This window comes from Heterocephalus glaber, unplaced genomic scaffold, assembly GCF_053883595.1.
Source record: "Heterocephalus glaber isolate CG9 unplaced genomic scaffold, H.glaber_assembly_v1.0 deba00000621, whole genome shotgun sequence".
Classification (NCBI taxonomy): domain Eukaryota; kingdom Metazoa; phylum Chordata; class Mammalia; order Rodentia; family Bathyergidae; genus Heterocephalus; species Heterocephalus glaber.
The window spans coordinates 3864628-3883173 of record NW_028258153.1 but is presented as its reverse complement, the minus strand read 5'-3'; positions in this window follow the sequence as shown (position 1 = coordinate 3883173).

The window sequence follows — 18546 nt, the reverse complement described above, 5'->3', positions numbered from 1 at the left end:
AATCCTGGCTCATTGCCTCGGTCTGCAGGAAAACACCGTGGTGTAGGGCTATAAGGCACCAACACAAGATCTGAGCTGAGGATGAATGGGACCTGGTAGAGAAAACTATAAAATAAACAAAGGGAGAGAATCCATTTCCACCCAAGATGAGCATACAAATGAAATTCCAGAATAATTGATAGAACTAACACTAAGAAAGTTACCAAAGAGAAGATGGATAACTAAATAAGACAGAACATCACTGGTGTGGCAGAGATTTAGAGGAATTTCTAGGATTAGAAGCTGACAGAGTCATGTTAATGATTCAAGAGAAGCAAAACCACAAACTCCAACACACTTGAGAGAAAAGAGCTTTTCCAGAAATACCCAGGATAACACAAGCTCAGGAAAATATGTGCCAAGATGGGCAACTAACTTCTCTTCTCCCATAAGGAAGCTGCTCATTCTGACCTATGTAATCCCAGAACCCTTACACATACACCTGAGGGCTGTCATACTAATTAAGGGGTGTGTGTATGAGAAAATACAAAATTGTGGAAGTAAACAGGAGCACATGTCATGCTGCTTCCCAAAGAGGCTCAAATATACATGACTAGCTCCAGAGTCACTTACTAGGATTCCAGCATCTGGTTTCCCAGAATTCCAAGATAATTTGTCTGAGACTCTAATTACAAAATAAATGCTCACTGAGTGTACTGAGAAAGGAAGTTTCCTCATGCAAGCAACTAGAATTCAGGTCCTAATGAGATGCAGTTAGATGACTTAAGATCATGTGCAGGCTATAGAGATCGCCAGCCAAGTTAACTTAAGTAAGTCATGTGGTCATCTTTGACTCTCATTTTCTCATCTGGAAAATCATCTCACCACTTCAAGGATGAAACCTAAGATAAGACTGGATCAAAAGCACTTCACTCTGCTTCAAGGGTTCACCTGATTAAGCCAGGCCCACCTTGCGGGGGGACCTCCTTTTGATTAAGTCAAACACAATTGACTGGGTTCCTTCACTACATCTGCAAGATCCCTTATCTTTTCTATATAATAAAACATAATCATAGGCATCATTTCCATAACCTGTGCCACACTCCGTTGGCTGGAAGCAAATCACAGGATTCAGCCCACACTCAATTCCCTGGGGAATTGTTTTGTATTATTGTAAGGCATAAATGGGTGAATATTATTAAATAGTTTTCAGCATCTATTGAGATGATAGTTCATTTTTCTTTTGTCATGTTAATGGAAAACATTGCACTAATTGATTTTCAAATGTTAAGCCAACTTTTCATGACTGGAATATACTCCACTTGGTATTACTCTGTTCTTTTATATATTGTTAAACTTTGTGTTCTGTGGATATTAGGTTACAGATTTTCTTTAACTGTAATGTTTTTGTGTAGTTATGGTACTAGAGTCTATAGGTCTTATAATATGAAATATGACTGTCCTTTATTTCCTAAAAAAAAGTTTATGGGTTGATTTCTATTTTTTCATTCTTAAAGGTTTTGTTCACACTGAATCATAGGAATGTATTTGTCGGTAGTTTTAAAATCTTGAATTCAATTTCCTTAACAGATATAGGGCTAGTCCAATTTTCTAATTCTTCTTATGTTAATATTGTTATGTCTTCCAGTAATGTGTCCCTTTTATTTATATTGAAAAATTAAATTGCATAACATGTTCACTACAGTCCTCTATTTTTTATTATGCTAAAAATCTGCATTCATGGATTCTCTATGTCTAACCCTGGTCAATCTAGCTAGGGATTTATTAATAATTTTCTTGAAGTATTTATTCAATGATTTGCCTGTTGTTGATGTTTCTCTATGGCCTGTTTTACTATTTTATTGATTTATTGTATTGTTTTATTATTTCATTTTTTCTATTTACTTTTTGGTTAATTTGCTTTGAGAAGATTGATTGCCAAGCAGCAAGATAATGGAAGATTTCTATATCCTGCTAAGGGTATGCATAAACAAGTGCATGAATTTGTCAATCCCTATCGTACTGTATACTCCAGATTTTTCTACTCTACTGTATACAAATTATATGTTGACAAAACTGCAAACAAATCTTGAAGTCTATCCCGTAAGTTTGTGTTTTGTAGTAATATGATGAACAATTCTGAAAGCGCTTGTCCTGTATTCTAGACTTCAGCCAATGAGTATATTAAAGAGAATGGGAACCAGGTTCCTTATTTTTCAGGAAAGACAGTGTCATAAATACAGGAACAGCACAACCTTAGAATTGGCTTGGAGCTCAACTGGAGGCACAATGTCCCCATCTTACTCCCAAATGATTCTTTAAAAAAAATGTAAATTGTGCCCGCACCCGCGCCCGCGTGCGTGCGTGCTGTGTGCGTGCTGTGTGCGTGTTTGTAGAGACGGGATGGGGGGAAGGAGGGATAGAATGACAAAGCAAAATATAGCAAATTACAAATAATATATGAATTCTAGATCCTAATCTTATTTTTTCTAAAATTTTGAGAGGATACAAAAACCAAATAATTTACAAAAAATAAATTTGGGTATACAAGTGAATGTTAATTTTTCTATTTAATGACTGAGAGGCGAACTCTTAGCTGAAGAAAAGATGAACAGCTGGCTCTGAGTACGGCTGGCACAGACCTGTGACAGAAAGGTGAGAACAGAAAACACAGGGCACAGTCTCTGGAAAACATAAAACCATGACATTGTTAAGACATGTGTGTTCTTAGGGGACACCAAGCAGAAAGCATCCTTTCTTTCAAGAGGGCTGCCAGGGTTGGAGGTGAGAGAATAATATCCAATGTGGGCGCGATGATTTGGAAACTACTCTAGGAATAGCTTCCAGAACCTCTCTAGTAATTGTCCATTCTCCTGTCTCCCCCCACCCCCCAAAATTCTGTAATTCTTAGTCCTAAAAACAAACCATCCTTTTTAAAGACCTATGCGACATGCTCATTTCCACCTTTTTCCTTTCCTAATTCTGCAACAAAGCAAGCTGTTATTAGGTTGTCTTTATGTATTTATCATATGAAAACCCCCTGTTGAGGCCTCTCTTGAAAACTGAAATCAAAGAAATTTTGTACATTTTTCTTTTCTTCTTTTAAAAAAATTTTGGTATGTGTATGTACATGTAAACATTTCAAATTGCCACAATATAATTTAATTCCTTTCAAAGACTGACAGTGTCTTAATAGCGAGGCATCATTAAAGGACCTGTTTAAGGTTCCTACTTTAACTTTATATCCAAGCAATTATCTTTTGTGCTTTATTCAAAACTGAATCATGACCGAAATACATATTACTTTTGTTCTGACCTGGGGGAAACATGTTTCTATAATGTCAAGGAAGGTAATTTTCTTTTTTTTTTCCTCCAGTGCGACACTAAGCGCTCCAGAAATCCTTTCTGTGTGATTGCCATTTCTGGTAAATCCGAACATAGCCATAAAGACAAATATTCTCATTTTCTTTTTAATTTTACTGGTTTCTATGGAAGAACTAGAATTCTTTATAAGAAAAATATATAGAAAGTATGAATATTACTTCAAAGATTAGCCTATTCCATTCCTAATAGGCCATGTTTTGGGAACTACCAGATGTTAGCATATTTTTAATTCAAATCATCATGTTCAATTACATCACCAGGAAAGGCTGTTGTGTTCTTCCTGTATTTGAGCTATTAATAAAATATGTTTTTAATTTTCAAAATTGCTTGGCTTTGGTATGGGGCATTACTCTGGGGAGTTAGAAATACAGGAAAGCAAAGCAACATATTTGGACCACTGAGATTTTGTAAGACACATATGAAAATAAATTTCACATATTTTATAGGCACTTCCCCTATATATTTATGCTGTCTATGATATAATACTGATTTATATTCACTCATCAGCACTGATAATGATATTTTCATTAACAGACATATAACAGGTTAATGAACTCAATACCATTTTTAAAACTCTGAACGACACACACACACTCACACACATGCACAATGAAGACAAATTCTTTTCCACAGTCCAAAGCCTTTCTATTCATGGCTTGAAACTAAGAGAATGTACCCTATGGGAACATTTGCCCAACCTGTGCACAAATGTTTTGGCTGTGAAGTAGTCGAGACATATGGAAACCATTTTCGGTACACAAAACATGGCTGAGATAAGTCACACCTAGACAAAGGTTTCAGGCATCTTTAAGAGGCAGAATACTATTACTCTTCTTGAAAGTCTCGATTTATTTTGAATAATGGTATTATAAGTATTTCTTACTTTTTCTGTGTTTATAATACATGTGAAATAAAACTTGTTCCCAAAAAAGTCAATGATCCCAAAGAATAAAGAAACTTAGTTCCTCAATCTTCAAAGACAGGCATGATTTACTTAAATTATTTTTAAACATATGTACTGTTGTTACTGTGTACTATTTTATTTTATAGCATTTTAAATGAGAATGAAGCCTGTATGTTACATTGGCAAAGCTAGAAGCCAATTTTAGTTGGCTAAATTGTAGTCAAAACGTGAAACAATTTTGAAATTTTACATGAAAAAAATCTCTAAAGTAGAGATGTCATACTGAGTGCCAGTTTTAGTTAGTAGTGACTACATGAAGCCAGGGTGGAAAAGGAGTCGAAGTGCAGTGCAGGCTTCATGGATGGAGAAATAGTATCAATTACTGACGTCTGCCAAGGGGACCGATTGGGAAAGTTGCAGGATTCCTTTTATTTACCACATGTAAACATGGTTAAACTTTGCCAGCTCTTTTTAATTACCCAAGAAATCCTAATTACCTGCCAAAGAATTATGACATATGAAGAAACAGTTAAAGATATTATAATGATGTCATAATAAATAAAATAAGCATGAAGTTAAAATAAGACAGTGTCTCACACCAAACCATGTAAGTGATATATACTTCAGATACTTCACAATTTGACCCTTGACATTTTATTTACCCACTGAGAGGGAAAACCTTGGTTGCCTAATTCAAGGGTCCCTAAGACAAAAGAACAATTTTTTCATGTAGTTCGTGTGTATTATTTTTTTGATAAGAAGATTAGCCCAAGATTTTACCCTAACATCATAAGAATGAAAAAATGCTAGTCGGGGATTTAGCTCAGTGGTTCTGCAGCCTGCCTCGCAAGCATAAGGTTCTGACTTCGATCCTTGATACCAAAAAAAAAAAAAAATGCCATATAGTTTTGCCTTTGTTAAAGACACCTTTAAAATGCAAAAGTTAACTTAATAAAATACTTTTAGATATCAATTGTCCATATACGTTGATAGCATCCAACTAAACTAGAAATTACACTCTCCACCGATGTGGTTACTTTATATTTTTAATGTCTGAGCCAAGAAAACACTGAGCATTGATTCCCTGGTCCTTCACAGTTGGGTGAACACTGAGCAACTACAGGCTTAAGTCTGTGTCCATCAGCAATGACTACTTTCTGCTGCCAGCTATGGAAAGATTTTTATTCACTAACAATCTGATCAAAATAAGGGTCGAGTCTATTCTCATAATGGAAGCCCAGGTTGTAGGAAGAGACCAGCATCCTCTTTTACAGGAGCAGGAACCACAACATTGAGCCTCTACTCTCTCTGTAAGACATAAACATGTATAATGTGTGATTCTAGCACACAATCCTGAATTCTCTTCATTTACTATCCACTTCTAACTTCACTGAAACTGTAACTATAAAATAGAAGACATGAATTTGGGACTATAAATAAGTATTCTTTAGAACCCAACATACGCAAGGAACGAATCACCCAAGGAAGTTAACAAAAGCATATATGAAGGTAGGTAGCTTTGAATTTGGGTTTTTGAATCCTAATAGTCCAATCAGCTCAGCTGGTTACAGCATAGTGCTAATGATGCTAGGGTCATGAAGTTAGTCCCCTAGGTATCAGTAAGCTTTGAGTAGGAAAAAATAAAATCATTTCTATAGCCATAGTTTAGGCCTTTATGCAGAGTCATCTATCTCACAAAGGTTTATTCTTATCCCAGCTGAGACCAGGTAGTGTTTGTAGGTGGCTTAGAATCACTTTTTATGACATCTGACCAACTGATGGTGGGCTACCCCGAAAAAGAAGAAATTCCTATGGCTTCTATCTTTTATTCAGATTAGATATTCTATTTCCATACCAAATACATATTGATTTATTTCTAAGTCAATTTCAACTCTTTTCAACAAAGATAATTAGATCCAGAAGTAAGAAGGCAGAGACTAACATTTATTGAGCATCTACTGCATTATGTCAGGCACTTTTGGGTAATTTATATGCATTAAGGTATTTAATTTTCACGTCAACTCTCCTGGAGAACATATGGGTAGGTGCATGTACATACTTATAAATCTCCGATTGGATTTTGTGTAATGGACTTCAGAGTCGTGAGATCTATAAACTATTATTTTAGTAATTACAGTGTTAGGTAAACTCAAGTGTGTTGTTCAGTTTCTCAAACTGCAATCTTTTATAATTAAGTGCAAATTCTAATTTTATCTGTCTTATAGAGTTAATGTTAGAGTTACATGGGACAATATAAATTCTTGGCACAGTTCTTAGGACATGGAAGTACACAAGAGAGAGGAAGACAGAAGCCCAGTCAAGTTAATTTAGCTCTTTTCCCCATAATCCTATACCTTGAAAGTGAGACAATAACTTTGCAATAAGAATGGTTGTGACTAAAATGGGTGCTGTCAAATGTCTTCTGAAGGGTAAGAATAGCACATATTTCTGGCTTTTTCTTTACCAAGAACTCAACTCTGCCACTATAGAAGGAAAGCAACATGAGCAATGCATAAGCAAGTGGGCAGAGCTGTGCTCCAATAAAACTTTATTTACCAAAACGAGCAGCTAACCATATTTGTTCCATTCTGTGACAGTTTGTCAACCAACTCCTGGTCTGAAAGTTTTTATGCTACTTGGTAACATATCAATGGCCTATTAAATTTAGCTTTCCAAAGTGAGACTTTTAAATGTGGAATGAGCTCTAATTTTGGATAACTGTTAACAATTTTGTTTCTATCAGTCAAAACTTCTTTGTTTAGCTGATGTAAATAAAGATCATCTAAATTTGGCCATAATTACAATGTTATTGGAATTGAACAAGGAAGAAAGGCAACTATAGATAAATTTAATAATCACTAAATAGGAAGAAAGACTCTCAGCTTGAATTCCTTTTCTTAGTTCTGAAGTTATTAGGGAGTAATAAATCAACATGATGGACATTACCTAGATTTTCAAACTAGGTAATGCAGAGTGCAATCAGAGTTCATCATATCCTTGGAAAAATCCAATGCTTTTCTGTAGTTTATGCAAACCTCTGGATTCTCCCTTGCATCCTAGACATTCTGAACTCATAGCCTTAATATTTATCCTCTGCAGGAGAAGATTCTCTGAACTTTGGGCAAGATTATAAATAAATTTAAAATAATGACTTACGTAATGAGACTTACAGAATGTTAAAGGGAAAACTGCATAAAATATTTTTGCATATTATCTTGACTCTGGCTTTAAAACACTTCCACTTTGCATACGTATAATTTTTTATACATGGAGGGTATTTATTTGATACTATTTTTTACCTTAATACAAAGAGTTCCCAACAAAGATAAGCACTACTCACTGAATAGTGTGTTTTAAAGTCAACAAATGCCAATACCATGTAACTTAGCATAAATAAGCCTAGTGCATATCACTTAGGCAAATAGGGGGTGGTTTACAAAAAGGAATGCAGTGTGAGGAGAGCAAGAGAAAGAAAATGCCAGGTGCTTTGTCAATGTTTTTGAAGACACGTAAAAATAAAATAGTTTGATTTGGTTTCATAGGTTTCATTGCGGTCTGCCTCTTATACCAAGAACACTTTATCCCTACTTTAACTTCTTGCTGACTGCTCAGCGATTTTAATTTTGAGTTATTTTCCTTTACCATATAAGTCTGAAATACTGTACTTTTGCAGAAGAATGCTGGCTTCTTAAGTAAGACTGACCTAATAGGACCTATTCATGAAAGGAAGGGCTCTGCCATTTCCCTCTATAAATCACTTTGCTGACAACTCCCCACACTCTGAGGAAGCTATTATTGTGCACTACCTGCTAAGAATAGGCCCCTATGTGTGGCACTGGGATATCTGTTTCCCCCTGCGGATAATTGAAAATAGTGACAATGACACTAGCTCCTGCACTGGGTCACACCTACCTGGTGAAGCTCATCTGCTTCCTTTAGACCTCTGAGATTCTTCCCTTTCATGCATAGTTGAGAAGTATGGGATGTTCTTCCTTATCTGGGGCAACTTGAATTTCTTAGGTTTCATTGAAAATATTAGCTTTAGGTAACACATTGCTAGTTATAGAGAAAGAATAGTTTTAACATTAAGCATTCAAGAAGACAGTAGTTCCTAGTAACTCCATGCATTCCTGTATTTAAATACACATATTCCATTTCCTTGGGCTGGGGATTTAGCTCAGTGGTTTCGCCGCCTGCTGTGTGAGCACAAGGACCTGAGTTCGATTTCCAGTACCAAAAAAAAAACAAAAACAAAAACTACTCACATATTCCATTTCCTTAAACACAAGAGATTATTAAGAATATTCCAATTAGCAAACTCTGCAATAAAGCCTATTAAATGGTTCCCAATTCCAAAGTGTAAGCATGATCCAATTTCACTGAAAATCTGATAAATGTGACACATAAGAAATTTTACTATTTCCTATGTATGGTGAATATTTGTTTTATTTATAGATTATACTTAAAATGGTTAAATTTATTTGACATTATTAATATCTAACTAAGAAATATATGTGTTCCAAGAAATTGCACAGTATGCCTCCTAATCTCTAGCCTCAAAAGTAGAAATAGAATTTGGATCAGTGGACAGTTACAGGAAGATAACCAGACTAGCTAATAGGACATGCCAATATTGTTTCAAAATTTCTGGTATGTGGATGTCAAAAAAAAAAAAACCCTAATAGGTGAAAGAAATTTAAGTGCATTCAATGAAAACTGGACCCCAGAACAGTAATAATTGTGAAAATTAAAACTGACACTGTACTTTGAAGCCGTTACATCTAGCTGCTCTGGGTAAGATAGTAATATAAGTAAGAAGAATTATTGAAAACCAGTACCATTATACAATTTGCTTAGGCCAATCATGCCATTTTTTATTATAAACATATCAAAACATGGTGATTGACATTTTGTTTTCAAAATCAACTTTATATTTAATAACTTTAAATTACCCAAACCCTAGAAACCTGATAGGCTGAACTTTAGCAATTCTACTTCATATATGAGAGACCATTGAGCAATATAGTACATCCTACCCATGCTCAGAGCAGTAGATAGTAACAGGATTTATCCCTTTATTATTAAATCTTCTAAATGTGTTTAACAACAACAACAAAAAAGGTAACTTGTTTTTGTAGGTCCTAAAACAGAGTGAGCCTGAATATCTTACTACTCCTGTACTTCAAATATTTTTTTAATATTCATCGAACATTATCACTGCATGGGCAAAAATAGTGTTCACAATCACCATTCCAAAATTCAATCCTTGACCTTAGGAAAAGGATTTCCACATATTTTGAGGTTTTTTTGTCAATTCTGTACTCTATTGCAACCATGGAATCTATGGAAACCCAAAAACAAGGGAAACCAAACAGGAAACCCTCTATTTTTTTTTTTTTATTATCAGCAGGAAATTTAGCTCAGGAAATACAATAAAACTTTGGCTGTTTAGAACCCTTAGAGAATGAATCTTTCCAGAAAGCCAAGCTTTGGAGATCCCTAAGGACTAACTCCCTTGAGTCTTGAAGCTAAGTTATTTAATTATTTTAAATGGAAACATTCTGACAATGTACTAGACATTCCTTGCATGTTAAATTGGGTTGATTATTTCTTAATTAGTCAAAATCATTTCAACACAAATCATTTATTTTAACACTACACAAATGCCCTTAGATTCAACCAAGGAATGTAAGAACATTTCTACAATTAATTAAATCACCCAAGTATGTGGGGGGATGTTAATTGTGTTTGTCTGTGCAAGATTTTCTGTCACCTTTATTATAATCAACTCTCATTCTTTAATAAATGTTTCCCGATCTTCAATTTGTAAAAATGAATTTATGTGAAACCAACCCATTAAAAAGCTGTCTATCTTGAAGAGTAAATAGGCTTTGGGAGAGAACCAGTGTTTTCTACTGAAATCCATGTCATAATTTTATCTCATGTACTTTGAGATATTACAACTAATAGATTTCTTTCTCCTTAAAGCAGCCACTACATATAATGGCCATCTTCTCCTTCCCATAATGCCCCATTTCCGGCCACAAGCTCCCCTTCTTCCCACAATCCACTGCATTCCCACCTAAAACCCAAGCCCAAGATGGCTTCCTTCCCACCCAAACTGGTTTTCTTCTTCCCATGATGCAGTGTTTCCTGCCTAAACCCAGCCCTCAAAATGGCTTCTCCCCGCAAAAGACACCTTCTTCTTCCCAGTATGCCCCTCTTCCCGCCAAAAGAGTAACCTGATACTCACTCCCTTTCTGGCAACTAGTGAGGTCACAAATTCCTCCAATCCCTTGGTGACATGACTTGTAGACCCTCCAGTCCCTCACTGTCATACCTCCCAATCCCCACCCAACCTCTATAAAGGGGCTCCAGCCCCTGCCATGTTGCTGCACTCTTTGTTCAGAAGCAGCAAGCCTTGTTGTAATACTGGTCTGGTCTTGGTTTTTGGCTCTTTTACCTGACAACAACAAAGCAAAACAACAAAATCAAGTAAAGTATGTTTTTAACAGTCTGGATTCAATTTCAGTTTTTAACTGTGTACAAAGTCTAAGAATACTTTGAATAAATCTAAAAATAATGTAAAAATAATGGTACAGTAAACATGCATGTGAAGTCAATGATAATTTTTGTCCTTGGGGACATATTTAAATTTCCCCTGGAGTTGCAACTATCTTAATGTATTACTTTGAAGCTATCAAGTTAAATTTCAGCAATTAATGCATTAATTCAAGAAATAGCTACTCGATGGTAACCACATTCATGTACTGTCTCATGTTGAATGTACAAGTAAATCGAAGGACATTGACATGCCTATTTCTTATAAAATTTTATTAATTTAGCTATTATTTATTTAATTATTTATTCATGTCAGTATTTATTAAGTGCTTCTTATTTCCTGGGACTCTTGCCAGTTCTTGAGGAATTAATGGTGAACCAAAACAAACATGACCCCAGCTCTTACGTAGCCAATGAATTTCTCAGGGAGTTAGACAATCCAATATTCAGCAAATATGTAAAAACACACCACAGTCAGAATAATTTACAGGGAGGAGAGGGCCATGTGAGCACACTTGACTGGGGACACTGACTCTGACAGAGATGTTAGCAAGTGTTCTGCCAGGAAATGAAGTTTAAGATAAAAGTGAGTTAACAAGTTAAAAGCAAAACTGGAATTGGAAAGGGAAACACAGCTGAGGTCTCCACCTATGGATGCAGGCCTGAAGTGCACAGACAGCAAGAGAACAAAGCAGAAAGGCACTTGAGAGGCTGGTCAGATGATGAAGGGCCTTCTAAGCCATGTACAGTAGTTCTTAGAGATATGGGTTTCTACCTAAGAGAATAGGAACTGATTCAAACAACAGCTGATTTCCAAAAGCAATGTTAGTGTGCAACAGAATAGAATAATCTCATGCAAAAGATATGAACGGTAAGCTGGGTGTGAGGGTGCACCTGTAATCACAGCTACTTGAGAGGCTGAGATGGTACAATCTCAAGCTCAAGGTCAGCCAGGGCAACATAGTGAAACCTCATCTCAAAAACAGCAGCAATAATAAACATGAGTGGATTTTACATTTCACATGAAATAGAAAAAAATAGAAAAACACTTTTAAAATTGCTCCCATAGACCCTTCTAGCTACCCCTATATCCATATGGATGTGCGTCTTTGGTATGAAGTCCTATAGGTATTTTGGTCAGTACCATGCAATTTCAATTTCTGTTTCATGTTTATCTGTGTTAGTCTCCTTCCAGGAGAGCATCAAAAGATTATCTCCTATGAGTCTGTGCTGGGACAAAGGAGGAGCCGTGCAGGCAGAGCAGGAAGTTACAAAGAAAGACTCCATCCTGACTGGAGGAGAAGGATGCTAAAATTGGAGAAGGAAATTGAATTTTCTAACGTGGAGGATTCCAAAAGGGAATGAGGAATTATCAGATGGTTTAAACATTTAGACAATAGTATGAATTGTCATTTAATAAATGTGTCACAGCACTTGGAGGAAAACATGCAGTAGGTACATAAAAAGTAAGCAAAAATTTTTTAAAAAGGTAATTATGAATTTCAGGAAAAATAAGGGATTGTATAAAAAGAACAAATATAATTATAGAGTCTGATTCAGGTAAATAAATACAAGTAGTTATGAAGATGGAAGGAAAGTAAAGTGTGTGTGAGTGTGTGTGTGTGTGATTTAAGATGATTAAATCTTAGAACTGGAGATCATCATGTTAAGTGAAATAAGCCAGGCTTGAAAAGGCAGGTATCACATGGTCTTCCTAATACATGGAATCATAAAAAGATGACATGAAGGTAGAAAGGAGATTACTATTAACAAGAAGAAAGCTGTAAGGTGGAGGGGGAGGGAATGTAAAGGAGAGTAGGGAATAGATATGATCAAAATATATTCATTGAAACCCAATATTTTATAAAATTAATAGATACTAATAAAATTTTTTTTTGGTACCGGAGATCGAGCTTGGGTCCTTCCGCTTGCGAGGCAGGTGGCAGAACCACTGAGCTAAATCCCTAGTCCTAATAAAAATTATTTTTAAAAGATAATGAAATTTTCATACTTATATTCATGAATATCTTGTGTACATTGAACATTTTATGCATAATACTGGCAAAGTAATTATAAGAATATTATTGTAGCATATGGATTTAATGTCCAGAAAAAATTAAAGACCTCAAAGTGATTAACTCAAAGATATACAACTACAAAACATATACAAAAGGAGAAGGGTACTACTGCATTTCTTTATAAATTTTACAGGAAAACGTAGCATTTTAAGAAATACATGAATATGTTGCTTTCATGAACATTAAATTAACTTAAAAACAGTAACATAAATATATTTCTAAAATTATTGGAATTTTTCTGATTATATTGTGCCAAAATTTGGCCTACCATACAAATAAAATTGAAACTTAATTAATAGAAATCATTTTTGGAAAAGGTTACTTTTAAAACGCCTTTTCTTTCTGCATTTCTTTTCTCCTTCTTTCTTCTCTTCCTTTCTTTCTTTCATCTCTTTCTTTCTAAATCTTTCTATAGATATTTTTATATATCTTCCTTTCTAGAGCAGCTCAGAATTGCCAGTACTGTGTTTCTGGACATTTTTTGAAGTGTGAGCTCAAATGGAAAATATTTATCTTGAACTTCTGCCAACAGATAACAAGTGTGAAAAGGAATAACTTAGAGCTCCCTAATTATGAAACAGATATGTAACGGCTAAGTGTGGTTCATTGAATTCAACTTCATGATTCATCCTGAAATAGTCACCAAACTACCAATTCCTTTTGAGCTTAGGAAAAACTTTCCATACCTGAATGATATGACCTTCCTCATACTTTAGAAATTATTAACGTCTCTGCCTTACAGTTGTTCAAAGGCCAGAACATTAAATGGAGACTATCAGAGAAATACTGCTAATTATGCCTAATTAGTCTTAAAAGGTCGATGAGAGCATGAGGTTATTGGAAAGGCTATTTAATTTAAAATTCTTACGCCAATTCATGAATACTTGGAGTAAAGGTCAGGGGTCAAATCCTCATGAATTATGGTTTCATGATGAAACTGTTTTCCAGAGAAGCAGTTTGGAACAAAATGGACAATAAGCACTAATTTAAATTTATTTTTTATAATCATTTAAAAAATAATTTTGTCAACTAGGATAACAGTGAAATTTTGACAATAAAAAAGCAAGAAATTCCAAACATAAATTGTACTAATATGTACTGGATGTTTTCTGTTAGGGACAGTGCTGACTATTTTAAATAAACAAACAACTCAGATTTTTTTATCCAACAAATACATAAGGTTGGCATTATAACGTTTCCATTTTACAGGTGAAGAAACCAGGGCTTGAAGATCACAAGGAATGTTATGAAGTGGTGGGTGGAGCTAGAATTTGAACAAAACCAAACGGACCAATGGGAGAGAATAGAGGATGCTCAAATAACCCCAGGCACATTCAGCTAATCTTTGACAAAGGGCCCAAAAACCAACACTGGAGGAAAGATAGCCTCTTTTTTTTTAATGTATAACTTTATTATCATTCACTAAATATACATATATACAAAAATTAAAATTATTCAAAGAAAAGCAATGCAAGGGGAAAACTATAATAATATTCAAATATAATAGAACTCAACCAAAGCAAAACTGAAAAGTACTGAAACATTTTTCCATATAATTTTTAAAAAAGTCTCAAGCATTAACAAGACATCAGTGATTTGTTTTAGAAAGATTTTCAAAACTAATATTGAACAAATAATGGTCTGGAAAAAAAATTCTAATTAGCTAGTAGACTCCACATAGGCCAAATTTTTTCAATTTAAATTATATTCCACATGGTGGAAATATAATCTGAGCAATATGTTATTAGGCAATTTCATCCATGTGTATCAAGATAGCCACCATCTATTATGGTGCTGGAAAAACTGGCTGTGCACATGCAGAAGATTGAATCTAGAGCCATATCTTTCACTGTGTATTAAACTAAAATAAAGAAGGGTCAAAGTTCTAAATGTTAAAACAAAAACACTCAATCTGCTGGAAAATAGAATAGATAAAGCTCTTCAAGACACAGGTGTAGGCAATGACTTTCTGAACAGAATTCCAGTTGCACAAGAAATAATATCAAGAATCAACAAGCAAATGGGGATATATCAAATTAAAAAGCTTCTGCACAGCAAAGGAAGCAACAAATAGAGTGAAGAGACAACTTACAAAAAGGGAAAAAAATTGCCGGCTATTCCTTGGACAGAGGATTAATACCTGGAACATATTAAGAAATCAAAAAAATTACTCCCCTCCAATAAAAACCCAATCAAAAAAAATAAAAAACTGAAATCCATAGACACGTCTCAGAAGTACGAATAGCCAATAAATACATGAAAAAAATGTTCAACATCTCTGGCCATTAGAGAAATGCAAATTTTAAAAAAACATAGATTATTTCTTACTCCAGAAAAAAGGCTTATCATCAAAAAAATCAAATAATAACAAATGCTGGTGAGGCTGCAGGGGAGAATGAACACTTCTACATTTTTGGTGGGAAATGTAAGCTAATTCAAGGATTATGAAAAGTAGTATGGAGATTCTTCAGAAAGCTAAAACTAGGAATTGTGTTTGACCCAGCTATTCCTCTTCTAGGTATCTTCTCCCCAAAGTTAATAACATTATATTACAATGATGCATGCACACCCATGTTTATTGCAGTACACCTCTAGATAGCTAAATCTTAGAAGTGGCCTATGAATGGATTAAAAAATGCAGTATTTATACATAATCTAGTACTACTCTGCTATAAAGAAAGATAAACTTGGGTCATTTATAGAAAAATGAATACACCTTGAGACTGTAATTTTAAGTGATATAAATCAGACACATAAGTTTAAATATTGCATGGTTTGTCTTATATGAGAAACCCAAAATATAAATAAGAGCAAAATAAAAGAGTGATAATAGAAAATTGAAGGTGACCAAAAGAGGGAAAAAGGGGGAGTGAGGGCAGGGGAAGGGATGAAAAAAGAATTAAAACATGTTGTATCCATGTACCAACTTCCTAGAGGAATGTAATAATTATGTTCCGCAAACATGTGCTAATAAAAAATAAAAATTGTAAGAAAAAGAAGAGCACTGGAGTTCGGGAGGTTGAGATTTCAGCCCCACTTCTATCATTCAGAATTTTGCCCTCTGAGCCTTGTTTTATCTGTAAGACAAGAATTGGAACTCTTGACCTACCTCTTCTAATTGGTTATTTTCAATGTCAGTGTACAAAAATAACCCATGAACTCCAAGTTGTCATTAATATTTCAGAGTTATAACTAGCAATTCATAAATGCTCTTTCAGTTTTGCCTACTATTACTTCACATTGTTTTATAAGCATTTATTGTGTTCGTTCTCTAGTTTCCACATCCCCTTCTTATGATAACAATTTCTCCTTGGTGGATTCTCATACTACCCCCTAAAAATGTTACCACCCCCAGCTCTACAAACAGGCCCTGACTGGTATCAATCAAAATTCACATCCCAGGGCCGGAGATTTAGCTCAGTGGTTGCGGTGCCTGCCTCACAAGCTTAAGGTCCCAAGTTTGATCCCTAGTACAAAAAAAAAAAAAAAAAAAATTTGCATCTGATTTTCCCAGCTTCACTGATTGGTTCAGAGAGGAGGTTGAACCCAATCAACACAAAGTAACCTACTAATAGGAAATGCTCTCTCGTTTCCTGAGATGACTGTCCTTTTTCTTCTATGAAAGCTGCCAGAAGAGATATTCCTCTTTCTTTAAGTAACAGCAAAAAAAAGGTGACCTCTGAGATTTAAAACTTTTGTTTCTGTGAGAGGAGAACTGGGGCTGGCAGAGATCCACTTGTAGAGGCTAAGGAAGGGCCAAGTGAGGGACAATGGGACCCCGGTGACACTACCTGAGACATGAATCCTGCATCACTAAAAGTCAGATATTCCCTCTGGATGTCCTGGTTACATGGAACAGTACATTTATTTTTTTGCTTTGGGTAGTTTAAATTAGATTCTATGTTGCTTATAAAACAACCATGCATAGACTTTTAAAAATTATTCTACAACTTATTTTTTCCTTTTCCATTTAAAACATCCTATCTGACTAAATATCTAAACCACTCTACAGTAACAAAGACTGCTGGATCTTCTTTCTGATGTATTCAGATTAAAGCTGATAGCATAATCTTTTGAATCCCTTCAGTAATTAACAGATATTTGTCCTTTGAAGACATTTGATTTGAGGAAACAATCAAAAGTCATTTGGAGTCAAATTCAATGAACATTGTGGATAATCAAACCGAGTAATTTGTGTTTTGGTCTAAAAAGAGTGTAGTACTGAAATAATGAGGCTGATCTTTTTTTTCCCCATGTAGCTTATATCCCAGCTTTGATGTCATTATATTAAAATGAAATTTTGTTGATATTCATTTTGGAGTTTTATTACTCACAAATTTATTCTACCATGTTCCCTGGACTTTAAAGGAAGCCCTGCCAGTATTCCTACATAATTAAGGTAATAACAATGGTACCTTGTTTCCTGGTATATGACTGAGAAGGAAAATAAATGATATAATTTAATTTGGCAATAATTTGTTGCCTGTTTATTATAAACCAAACACTAAAACAGACCTTGATAAAAAAGGGGAAAGAAGTGTATAGCCTAGATTACTTATTCTTTACTCCCTATTTTAATGATGAAATGTCAAAGCTCAGAAAAGTTAAATAACTTTGTAATGGTTCTTGATTCCTGTTGTCTTGATAAGAAACAACATGTATTAATATTCCACCCCAGTACAATCAAATGCCAAATAAAAGCAATATCCAGCCAAGGTAGAGTGAATTGGCACCAAAAATTAACAATGCACACTTACGAACCCAACCGAGAAGGTGTGAATTATCGTTCTGCTTAATTTCAGGGAATTAAATAGAAAATGTTAATACAGAATTTGAAAGATGAAAACAATGATATCACCTAGAAATCAGGAAGGTAATAGAAATCAGAAAGTCTGCAAAAAAGGAATATGGAACCTTGAAAAACTGAGCGGAGTGAAAGATCAGTATTAGTTTCATCCCCGCACAGCACTGAAGGAGATTGCTTAATCCTGAGACGCCAGCCCCCCTTTCCTAGATAAGAATGTGTTCTAGAAAGGGAGAAAGGGTTCCTAAAACACTGGGGTAAAATAGCTCATGGATCTGAGCCCTCGTTTGCAATTCCATATTCACTGTGCAACTCAGATGTTCACTTGGTTTCCCAGAGGGGCTTCTACTATAAAACTCTAGGAGGGTAGTCATTGGAGCGAAGATAACTTCTCCCATTGCACAACTTTTCGGGATTCTGCCAGGGATCTGGTGCCTTAGGCATGTGAAACTGATTTCCTAGGGAGAAGCTTTGCTGTAGACTGGGGAATTGGCATTCTTTCCTGGCATTATCATACCTGTGGAACTGATATTCAGGTTCATTTGAAGTGTAGACCTGGGTGTTTAGAAAAAAAAGGACAGAGGTGAACTCTGTCAAGATGCTTTTAGCAAAGCAGTTTTGTTAAATTTCTCCCCAGTCATGGACAAATCTACCATAAACCAATATGTACTCTGATCTCAGTGTATAGCAACAATGTGGGTTGGTCCCCTGGCTCTAGATATTTTACAAGAAAGGCAGCATTGAGTACTTCAGTAAAGGAGAGAGAAATGTATAGGTGCTGTGTGTGTGGAATATGGAAACATACTGGTTAGTTACAGAACAAACACACCCTGCAT